Raw genomic sequence first — 10,889 nt, 5'->3', positions numbered from 1 at the left:
AGGGCATTAGAGGTAATACAGGGCATGATAGGTAATACAGGGCATGATAGGTAATATGGGGCATTAGAGGTAGTACAGGGCATGATAGGTAATACAGGGCATTAAATGTAATACAGGGCATGATAGGTAATACAGGGCATTAGAGGTAATACAGGGCATATGAGGTAATACAGGGCATTAGAGGTAGTACAGGGCATCAGAGGCAATACAGGGAATAAGAGTTAGTACAGGATATCAGAGGAAATACAGGGCATTAGAGGTAATACAGGGAATTAGAGGTAGTACAGGGCATGATAGGAAATGCAGGGCATGATAGGTAATACAGGGCATCAGAGGAAATACAGGGAATTAGAGGTAATACAGGGCATTAGAGGTAATACAGGGCATGACAGGTGATACAGGGCATGAAACGTAATACAGTGAGTGAGTGAGTTTGGTTTTGGGTGAGTAAGTGAGTGAGTGAGTATTTCGGTTAAATCACTGCGTGTCAGCTTAATGTGGGAGCAAGCAATCCGTTTTTGGACAAGACACCATGGAAACAGGAGGTGTTTGCATACGGATGTCGTAATATGTGGCACAGTTGCAAACAGAAATGGTGAGTGTTGTGTGAGGTGAGTGAGTGAGTTGGGTTTAACGCCGCTTTTAACGGTATTACAGTTATATCGCGCGGTGACAGCTTCATGTGGGAGGAAATGCCGAAGTGATGCAGGTGTTAGACGTTTACCACTTCGGTAAAACTCAAGAGCACAGGTATGGTGCTGACAAACCTGGCGAACAGTGATTCGAACCCATAATCATAGGTTTCTGGCGTGCCCAAGGGACGCAACTCTGCACAGCGAATCGCGGCGCCTTAGACTGGGCCACCCGTACCCCCAGAGGAAATACAGGGCAACTACTTTGTTGGACAGATACTTAGGATTATATTTTTTACTAGGGGGAACAGCCAGACAGATAAAAGATTCAACAAGGTCTTTTATCTGCTTGTTTTTTCTTGTTTTATCAATGATCTAATTACAGCCCTCGGACAAACAAAATGTGGCCTTCGTGCATAAGTATGGATATTCCTACAGTCGTGCATGGTGACATTTCTACTCTTGTGGGCGCATCACCGAGAGGCTTACAAAGGTCCCTTTGATATTGTACATACATATGCCTAAGGGTGGCACCTAACGTGTAATTCATCAACAAGCTAAATAATTGTTTTCACTAAAGCAAAACGTAAGGGGCATAGCTTCGTGATACATATATTACTACCACTGATGGTACAGTTTATGGTGGGATACTCATTAAATATAATCTTACCTCTAAAACCAGAATTTAGACATGCCGTCAGAACGCAAGACAATTTTCCTTATAATCGAAAAAGGGCCGCAATACTGTAGATGTGATGTAAAATGTTAACTCACTCCCTCACATATCATTATACCAGCAAATGATAAGAGGCTGGAATTCGGTGTTTTCAGACATTGGCACAAGTGGAAAATGTCTCGAACCGCCCTCCTTTCGCTCTGTTTAGGTACAGCCTGCCTTCCAGAAGCGTTCCCATCCCAAAACCTCTTGAATGATCAAGCATATCCTGGTATTTTAGTAGCCCTTCAATCATTTACTGCCACTGACAACACTCTCTACTGCCACGTAACATGACAGACAGCTTTCCATGACCACAAGATATATATGGCTTAGTCGTGCAACGTATTACTTAGGCTACATTTGAGAGTATGGTCCCTATTCATGGTTCATTGCTGCATAAAATGCCACTCAGGTCTCGACTGTACATCACCAGATCATGTGCCCCTGTTGTCTGTATATAAATATCAGAACTCTTTAGAAACTTGGATGGAGAATAATTTCTCTTGGCACCAATATCCAGCAGGATAACCTGAGTGTCCTCACGAATACTGATGACGCGTGTTATCATCTGCGCCATGACAAGGACTGCGACCTTCTTGGCTTCAGGTCTTCCTCCGCGGGCACCTTCAAACAAAGAGTCCACATCCTGCAGGACTATTGCGAGATCAGCAGGCCCTCTCAGAGGCTGGAGACTATGGATGGATCTGAACAGCTCCATCTTGGTAGTGTAGCTGTTAACTCGGACCTGGGACACCGTCTGCTGACCAAATGTGGCCACGCTGACGGGGAAGGTGTCGGAGGCGCCAATGAGGAAGTTGAGGACGTCGTTCCATGCAGAGAAGGTCTGAGTGCTGGCCTCCACGAGTACACCAGGTCGATGGCGGGGTTGAAGCCACATGCTGGAACAGCAGATTTCACGGTACATAGTAACTCCCTCGAGCTCACCCCAGTCATAGAGGGGGGGTGAGATTGGAACAGTAGATAGCGTGGTACCGAAAAACACCAAGGACACAAACTCGGATCTCTTTCAGTCTAGTAGCTTGTCTTATTCATATCAGTCAGTGAATTGGTTAAAAACAGAACATAATTTTGGTTATTGAATAATGAAATAGTTTGAGCTTAAAGGACAATCCATGATGAAAAATGCAAAATAATCCCAATATCACCTGATCACTCGTCAACAGGTATGTATTCTTGAATATTTAGAAAATGATAATTCTTCAGTGTATAGTTTTCTACTTGACCATTTTAACATGGTACGAGCGTCAGCAGATAATGTGTTAAACAACTTTGGAAAAAGTTTGATAAATTTATGCAGTATATTAAATATACATATCATGAATGGAAGATGTGGGTCAGACTCAGAAGTTGGAGACTATACGTTTATTGGCAATCAAGGTGCTAGCGTTATAGCGTCACAATCTGTTCATTTGGGTTGTTTGATGTATGCTATTATTTCAACATTGTATCACGCACGGAATCCTGTCATGGCGAGCTTACATACTTCTGTGCAGACTGAACCCGTGCAAGCTCATGGCAATAAGAAGGCTTCCAAATTCGTTTTGGTCAATGATAAAGCTGACCAATTTATGTACAACTTGTTGAGCAGTGAATACTACTCTTTATTAGATAAGGCTGTTGTCGAAGTGTTACCCAATATAGACGAAAGTGTTAGATACATGGCAGAGGCCTTCTGCACGGCAGCAAGCGACATGAAAAGAGTTCTAACACATCTAGTCAACAGTGGTTTCACCGTGAATGTGAGCTATTCAAAAAAGAAAGATGTAAATATTTAAACAATTTTAGGAGAAAAAAAGGATAATAACTCATTACATGAGTATAATTATATTAGAAATAAATATAATAGTGTATGCAGAGAAAAGAAAAGGAATGTTTTCAAAGAGAAGCAGGAAAAACATGAACATTGCATACGCGATTCTAAACAATTTTTGGCCACTCTTAAAAGGCGAAATACTAATCGTTATACACAAAACAATATTCCAATTGATGATTTGTTTAACCATTTTAGGGGTCTGTTTTCAACTTCTGCAGAGAACGAGCAAAAAAATTTTTAAATATTCGTCAGAAATTCTCCTCCCCTACCTTAAAATGATTTTTAACGTTAAGCTTGAAAAGACTTATTTTCCAGAACAGTGGACTTTGGGGATTGTAATTCCTCGGGCCTCTGGCCTTGATTGTGGGTCTGACAATCCAGTGATTAGCATCATGAACATCGCTCGCTGACTTGGTTGGTGCATGTCATCGCATCCCAATTGCGTGGATAGATGCTCATGATATCAATCTCTGGATTATTTACAGACCGCCGTCATATAGCGGGAATATTGCTGAACTCGGCGTTACACTACAAACAAGCAAACAAACAACTTATTAACCGGTTCTGTTATTTAGTAGATGCCCATAGTGTCCGGTCCAGTTACAATACACCAGAGCCATGCCATATGTCTCTGTTTCCGCGATCACAAGTGTTCTCCGCGACTCTCCATCACACGGTGTGAAGTCTCCGATGTGAGAACCACAGGTGGCGAGGACCAGGAAGGTGTTTATTGCTGTCGGGTCATTGAAGAATGGCTGCCAGAGCTATAGCCATGTATCAAAGCCGTCGTGATCAGAGATACCCGTCTGGTCTGTTTTCCTTAAGCGGGAAATTCTACTTATTGAACATCAATTAGACTGCAGTACGAGCGTGATGACATTTCAGGATATTCTAGCATGGATATTGTTTACAGCTTTTAGGAGGTCAATGTCAAGGTCACCTGTTTCCAAAACTTACCTTTAAAGTTGTTACGATTTTAGAGAACGATAAATTCTATTATTTTTGCAAAACATTTCCTGAGGCCATACTTTAAAACCTATCGGTCTTGCACATAAAAGGTCAAGGTCACCTTTATGGTCATTGTCATGTGTTATCCCGATGTATGGCCTTGAACTCACGGGTACGGTTGAGGTCACTGTGAAGGTCGTTGGTTAAGTGGAGGTGTCTATTTGATTGCTTCACCATGTTCTGGGTAGTGTGTAAAGACGTTTTCCTTAAATAGTTATATAATTATATCAACATCTGCAGAACAGAACGTACATAAGGGTTACTTCACATTTACAGAAATGAAACTGTAGATAGCATATTCCAGCACCAGACCAAGAACAGAACCCTGTCCACGTATTACCGGATCCTGATGATCCCGTTAGGAGGTGTGGTCAAGCTTGCTTTACAGGGAGGAACGGGGGTCTCATCTGCCTAAGGCGCCGCGATTCGCTGTGCAGAGTTGCATCCCTTGGGCCCGCCAGAAACCTATGATTGTGGATTCGAATCATGGTTCGCGCCGATTGTTTCTCGGTTTAACAACCACCGAAGTGGGAAACGTCCTGCATCACTGCATCACTTCGGGCTTTCCTCCCACAATAAGACACGCTGTCCATTATTACTGGAATAATGTTAAAAGAGACGTTAAACCCAACTCACCCACCCACTCACTCACTCACTTACTCACTCACTCACTCAAGGACCGCCTCCGTGGTCTAGTGGTAGAGCGTCCGCCCGGAGAGCGGAAGGTCCGGGGTTCGATCCCCGGCCGCGTCATACCAAAAGACGTTAAAAGATTGTAATTGTTGTTACCCTGTCTGGCGCTCGGCAGTAAGAAGGTAAAACAAGGACTGGTCGGCTCGGAGTCTGTATACTGTGTCTGAGTGGGATATTCATGTTAAACTGCGGCATGGTATCTCAGTGGGCTAGCACTATAAATCGGCATCAGTCCGGCCTAGTACAAGCAGCCGCACACACACACACACGTGCATGCACGTCGCTATATAAGTGCAATAATCTTGGACGCGACTTAAACCAAATTTCACCTCACCTCACTCACTCAAGGAGTGTGAACAGGCCACCTTCATATTGGTGAAATATTGGTGAAACACCATTCACCCATTCACCGTGACAATTACAGTCCAACACACTGCCCAATAGCGTTAGTGATGTACAGGGACGCAGACCTGTGCCCTCGTTTGCACGGGGGTGTCAGTGATGTACAGGGAGGTAGACCTGTGATCTAGTTTGCCCGTGGTGTCAAGGATGTACAGGGACGTAAAACTGTGCCCTAGTTTGCCAGGGGGTGTCAGTGATGTACAGGGACGTAGACTTGTACTCTAGTTTGCCCGGGGTGTCAGTGATGTACAGGGACGCAGACCTGTACCCTAGTTTGCCCGGGGTGTCAGTGATGTACAGGGACGTACACCTCTACCCTGGTTTGCCCGTGGTGTCAGTGATGAACAGGGACGTAGACCTGTACCCTAGTTTCCCGGGGTGTCAGTGATGTACAGGGACGCAGACCTGTACCCAAGTTTGCCCGGGGTGTCAGTGATGTACAGGGACGTAGACCTGTACCCTAGTTTGCCCGGGGTGTCAGTGATGTACAGGGATGTAGACCTGTACCCTTTTTTGCCCGGGGTGTCAGTGATGTACAGGGACGCAGACCTGTACCCTAGTTTGCCCGGGGTGGCAGTGATGTACAGGGACGTAGACCTGTGCCCTAGTTTGCCCGGGGTGGCAGTTATGTACAGGGACGTAGACCTGTGCCCTAGTTTGCCCGGGGGTGGCAGGGTTGTACAGGGACGTAGACCTGTACCCTAGTTTGTCCGGGGTTGTCAGCGAGGTACAGTGACGCACACCTGTGCTCTAGTTTGCCCGGGCGTGTCAGCGAGGTATAGGGACGTACACCTGTGCTCTAGTTTGTCCGGGCGTGTCAGTGATGTACAGGGACGCAGACCTCTACCCAAGTTTCCCCTAGGGTGGCAGTGAGGTACAGGGACGCAGACCTCTACCCAAGTTTGCCCGGGGGTGTCAGCGAGGTACAGGGACGCACACCTGTGCTCTAGTATGTATGTTGTAGACATCCTCTCTCGTTGTCTGGTCCAGAGGCGACTAACGGGCTCTCTGATTTGGTTGATGCATGTAATCGTATTCCAATTGCGTAGATCGATGCGTATGATGTCAATCACTGGATTGTCTGATCCAGACTCGATTACTTAAAGTCGGCGATCATAAAGGTGGAATAATCCTGAATGCGGCGTTAAACAACAAACAAACAAAAAAAAGCAAATGCTGGATCCGCGCTTGGTGATGTCGCGGCTCTTCCTGAATCAACATGTCACGTCACTTTTCCTTCTCGCAGGTGAGCGGCGAATATTCTTTGGCGACCCAGGGGCACGAGCTTATGAAGAGATCGACGTCATCCGCAGCGGCAGGAACTACGGCTTGAACATCAAGGAGGGGAACGAGTGCTTCGACAGCTCCAGGTGCAGCAATGGAACAATAGGTAGGTAGCCTTCGTCTCTCTCACCGTCAACACTTCACGAGACTGCCTCCTTGGTCTGACTAGAGTCTGCCCGGAGAGCGGAAGGTCGGTGGTTCGATTCCCTCCGCGTCATACCGAAAGACGTTAAAGATGGCACTTGATGTTGCCCTGCCTGACATTAGGGGTATAACACAATTACTGTTCGACTCCCGCGGCAACCGCGTCTACCAGCCTTTTTATCAGTGTCTTGTTTCCACTCTTGCCACATAAAGCCCACTTTCCTGTGTTAAATATGATTGGACTATCGCACACTCGATAGTCCAATCAGATAACGTTTTACAAAATCAACTTCCACGACTGGTACACCTTCGTATGAAAGTGATGTTTTTTTTGTGTCAGGGATGAAATCACGAATGTTTTCGTTATCTGATCGACTAGCCATCTTTGCGAAGCTCTACGAGATAAGAACAGCGATCTGATTGGATATCGAGTTTTCATTACAAGGGGGACAACTCGTGATCTTCGCGAGGTGGCGCCAGGGTGGAGCTAAGAAAAGTGGCGTTGATGTGGCAAGGGTAGAACCTAGGCTATGCTTGCCTCGGGAAGATGGTGTATACGGTGTTTGAATGGGTATGCATGTTAAGCTGTGGCATGGTATATCAGTATGTACGTAAAGACCGACATGCATATAACAGTATGTCACAAACTAAGAGCAGATCAACATTCAATTACAATTTGTCAACTATCTCGAAAACTAAACAGTAGTTCATGATACTAATTGTGAGGACCATGCACACAAGTGAAAGGTATACATACTGTGAATAACGATGGTACAGATACAAGAATAAGTCTCCATTTTGAAAACAATGCCCAAAATTTGAATTTCCTACCTGTCAGTCAGATATCAACAATTATCATTACAACATCTTGAGAATATTTTGTATGTTTTGCTTGCCAGTTTTTAAGGTAAAGACTCGATCATGTTTTGTTCAGGTTGAGGTGGGGTGGAGTGGGTGGTCTGTGTCCTTCGGGTAAAGACTCGATCATATTTTGTTCGGGGTTAGGTGGGGTGGAGCGGGTGGTTTGTGTGCTCCCGGTAAAGACTCAATCATATTTTGTCCAGGGTGAGGTGAGGTGGAGCGGGTGGTTTGTGTGCTTCGGGTAAAGACTCGATCATATTTTGTTTGGGGTGAGGTGGGGTGGATCAGATGGTTTGTGTGTTTAGGGTAAAGACTCGATCATATTTTGTTCGGGGTGAGGTGGGGTGGAGTGGGTGGTTTGTGTGTTTAGGGTAAAGACTCGATCATATTTTGTTCGGGGTGAGGGGGGGGTGGGGTGGGGTGGAGTTGGTGGTTTGTGTGCTTCCGGTAAAGTTTGGGGCTATTCCAATTCTGTTTGAAGAAAAGACAACATTCTGTAAACTTGTGGTTACGGAGAACGAAGCGCTGCCGATCTACGTGTACAATCACATCAACCTCTTTCATGCCGTCGTCGGGGGATATGTGTACAGAGGCAAGTAGCTTCCTGATCTGTACGGGCGCTATCTGTACGGAGACGCCATGACAGGGTGAGTACATGCAGGTGTGTGGCCAGAAGCTAATTTTACATAGAGGCACCACGGGAAACTTGAAGGAGGTCACTCGGATTATGTGAAGGAGGTCACCCGTATCATTTGTAGGAGGTCCCCCCTACCACTTGAAGGAGGTCACCCGTATCACTTGAAGGAGGTTACCCGTATAACTTGAAGGAAGTCACTCTTATAACTTGAAGGAGGTCACTCGTATCACTTGAAGCTCACCCGTACCATTTGAAGGTCATCGTATCACTTGAAGGAGGTCACCGTATCACTTGAAGGAGGTCATCCGTACCACTTGTAGGAGGTCACCAGTATCACTTGTAGGTGGCTGTGATATTTGCATTGTGATCACCCAGCAGCCTCTACTTCCTTGTGATCCATGATTCCAACCATTTAGGTAGAGATATATACCCTTATGCGTGTCTGTGTCTGCGTCCGTGTCTGAATCTGTGTTCGCGTATATTTACATCTGTGTCTGAATCTATATCTGTATCTGCGACCTTTTCTGTATCTCTGTCTGTTTTCAGCGTCATGTCAGCATTGACCGAGGGCAGCGACGGCTGGACATCGTCCCCGCTTCCGGTGTGTGACCGAAAAAAATTGTCCGTGCGGTGCCAGGGCGCGACCTAGAAACTTCATACTGACCTTTGGTCAAGATGAACAAGGTTAACGAGGGTTAAGTCTTTATTCATCACCAAATGCCGAGTATACTGAAATAAACGTGTTTGTCTGTTTTTCTTCAGATTGACATTCTGTGTTTCTTCAGGGGAGATGTACCTTTTGACGACGTCTTCAGTAACGGCGTTCAAAGACGACGGCGTTGCTTTGAAAATAGTGTCACCACTTGGGTAGGTACTTTCTTATATCTCGCCAGGACAACATTCTGTGCGGCTTAGTCAGACGTCTGTGTGGTGCGGCAATGTTTTAATCTACCTGTGTCACCCCCGACTTATATACATATGAGGATCTGATCTCCATAATGACGTTTAGTACTTGGATGATGACGTATCTGACGTCGTTCAACAAGGAGATGCGATATCAGATATCTCGTATATTAAATACAGATGAGCGTAGTCGTAACTCTCCGACACATAGGCCGTCGGATGACTGTCCTTGATTGTTGCAGGTAACAGTTGATCAAGCATTGCCTACCACGGCTGAAGGTCTGATAACTGTTTTAGGAACCACACCACGTTTGTTTCAGGATCAAGTGAACAGTCTGTCTGTCTTTTGAGGTCAAAGTATTGTTTCCAGTATTTGCAGAACAATATAACAAGCCTCTCCCCCTCACCACCCCCACCCCCTCCGCAACCCCCCCTCCTCCCCATCCCCTTTACATCCATCTCTCCATCCCCTCCTCCTCCACTTTCTCCATCCCTCCACCCTCCATCCCCGGAGCATCAATGACCTGTCCCTATAATCTGTATTGTATCCCATAGTTATTAGCAGTAGATATTTTCTGATGTTCTGTTTCAGGGAGAAGGCGGTCTATAGTCGTGGTGGTCATGCTGATGATGTCGGTGCTGACGTGGTTCGGTTCTTGGAGTGTTGAAGACGTCGACTGAAGACTTTATGTATTTGATAGATCGTAATCCGAACTTATGTAACTCTTATAAATGAAGATGTTTGGTAACGGGAACTGTACGTCATATGCAGACCTCGACACACCAGGGTTCTGCATTCTTATATTGGAATATGTTTGGTCAGGAATGTGTCACAAAGTGCAAGGTTCGAGTGTTGTTCTGGGGTAACCATGAAGAACTTGTATATTCACAGAACGTAGGCACGGATGTTTACAAGTGGTTGATATCGGCATGTATCAGGTAGTGTGGCTCAAGACGCGGGCAGACTTTGAGGTGCATCACTCTGTGGAGACTTTTCTGAGTGTAGTAATACACTTCATGATACGTGGACGGAAAAGTGAGGTGAAGCACCGTGACAAAAGAAATTAAGTTTTTATTTAGATAGTTCGAAGCTTTGTATGTGTTTGTAACGAGGGGTGAAAGAAATGACACAAGGACAATAAAATTATTTATTCTTCAACATGACCCCTCTTCAATATTGGCACGGTTTTGCCAGTGATGTTGGCGCTGTGTTATCACATTTGCGTCCGACTCCTCATTCGCCGGTGGTATCACCTCATCGTGGATCAACCTTTTGGATATCCACTCAGCGACGAGGCATAACACGTTCTTCGCATATTTTAATATCATGAAGAATCATTCATTTATTATTCAATGAGGAACAGCTTCAAGTCAAAAGCACTATGCGTTTTTATTTGACAACTCTATTTTACAATTGTCATGCTTTGTTCTTCATTAAAATTATAACTTCTTGCATTTTTGTAATACATTTCTTGGTGACACTTGATATCAGCAATTGCATACCCATGATATGTCAGGCATTGCATGTGTTGTGAGTAGTTCAGTAATGTATCTAGTAGGCTATTGGATGTGTTGTGAGTAGTTCAGTATGTATCTAGTAGGCTATTGGATGTGTTGTGAGTAGTTCAGTATGTATCTAGTAGGCTATTAGATGTGTTGTGAGTAGGGCAATAATGTATCTAGTAGGCTATTGGATGTGATGTGAGCAGGGCTGTTATGTATCTAGTAGGCTATTGGATGTGGTGTGAGTAGGTCAGTAATGTGTCTATATTG

The 10,889-nt window shown here is 45.1% G+C and overlaps 1 long non-coding RNA gene across 1 annotated transcript; it reads left to right on the top strand.

The window, feature by feature from the left end:
• Positions 1-8,089: 8,089 nt before the first annotated feature.
• Positions 8,090-10,545, top strand: LOC125376739. Its single transcript, XR_007219224.1, has 4 exons — positions 8,090-8,223; positions 8,760-8,897; positions 8,999-9,080; positions 9,709-10,545. It is a non-coding gene; the product is annotated as an uncharacterized LOC125376739 (long non-coding RNA).
• Positions 10,546-10,889: the final 344 nt, after the last annotated feature.

The sequence above is a fragment of the Haliotis rufescens genome, unplaced genomic scaffold, assembly GCF_023055435.1.
Source record: "Haliotis rufescens isolate VD_foot unplaced genomic scaffold, xgHalRufe1.0.p SCAF_72, whole genome shotgun sequence".
Taxonomy (NCBI): domain Eukaryota; kingdom Metazoa; phylum Mollusca; class Gastropoda; order Lepetellida; family Haliotidae; genus Haliotis; species Haliotis rufescens.
Note: the sequence above shows the minus strand (reverse complement) of the source record. Positions and strands in the feature narration are given on the sequence as shown.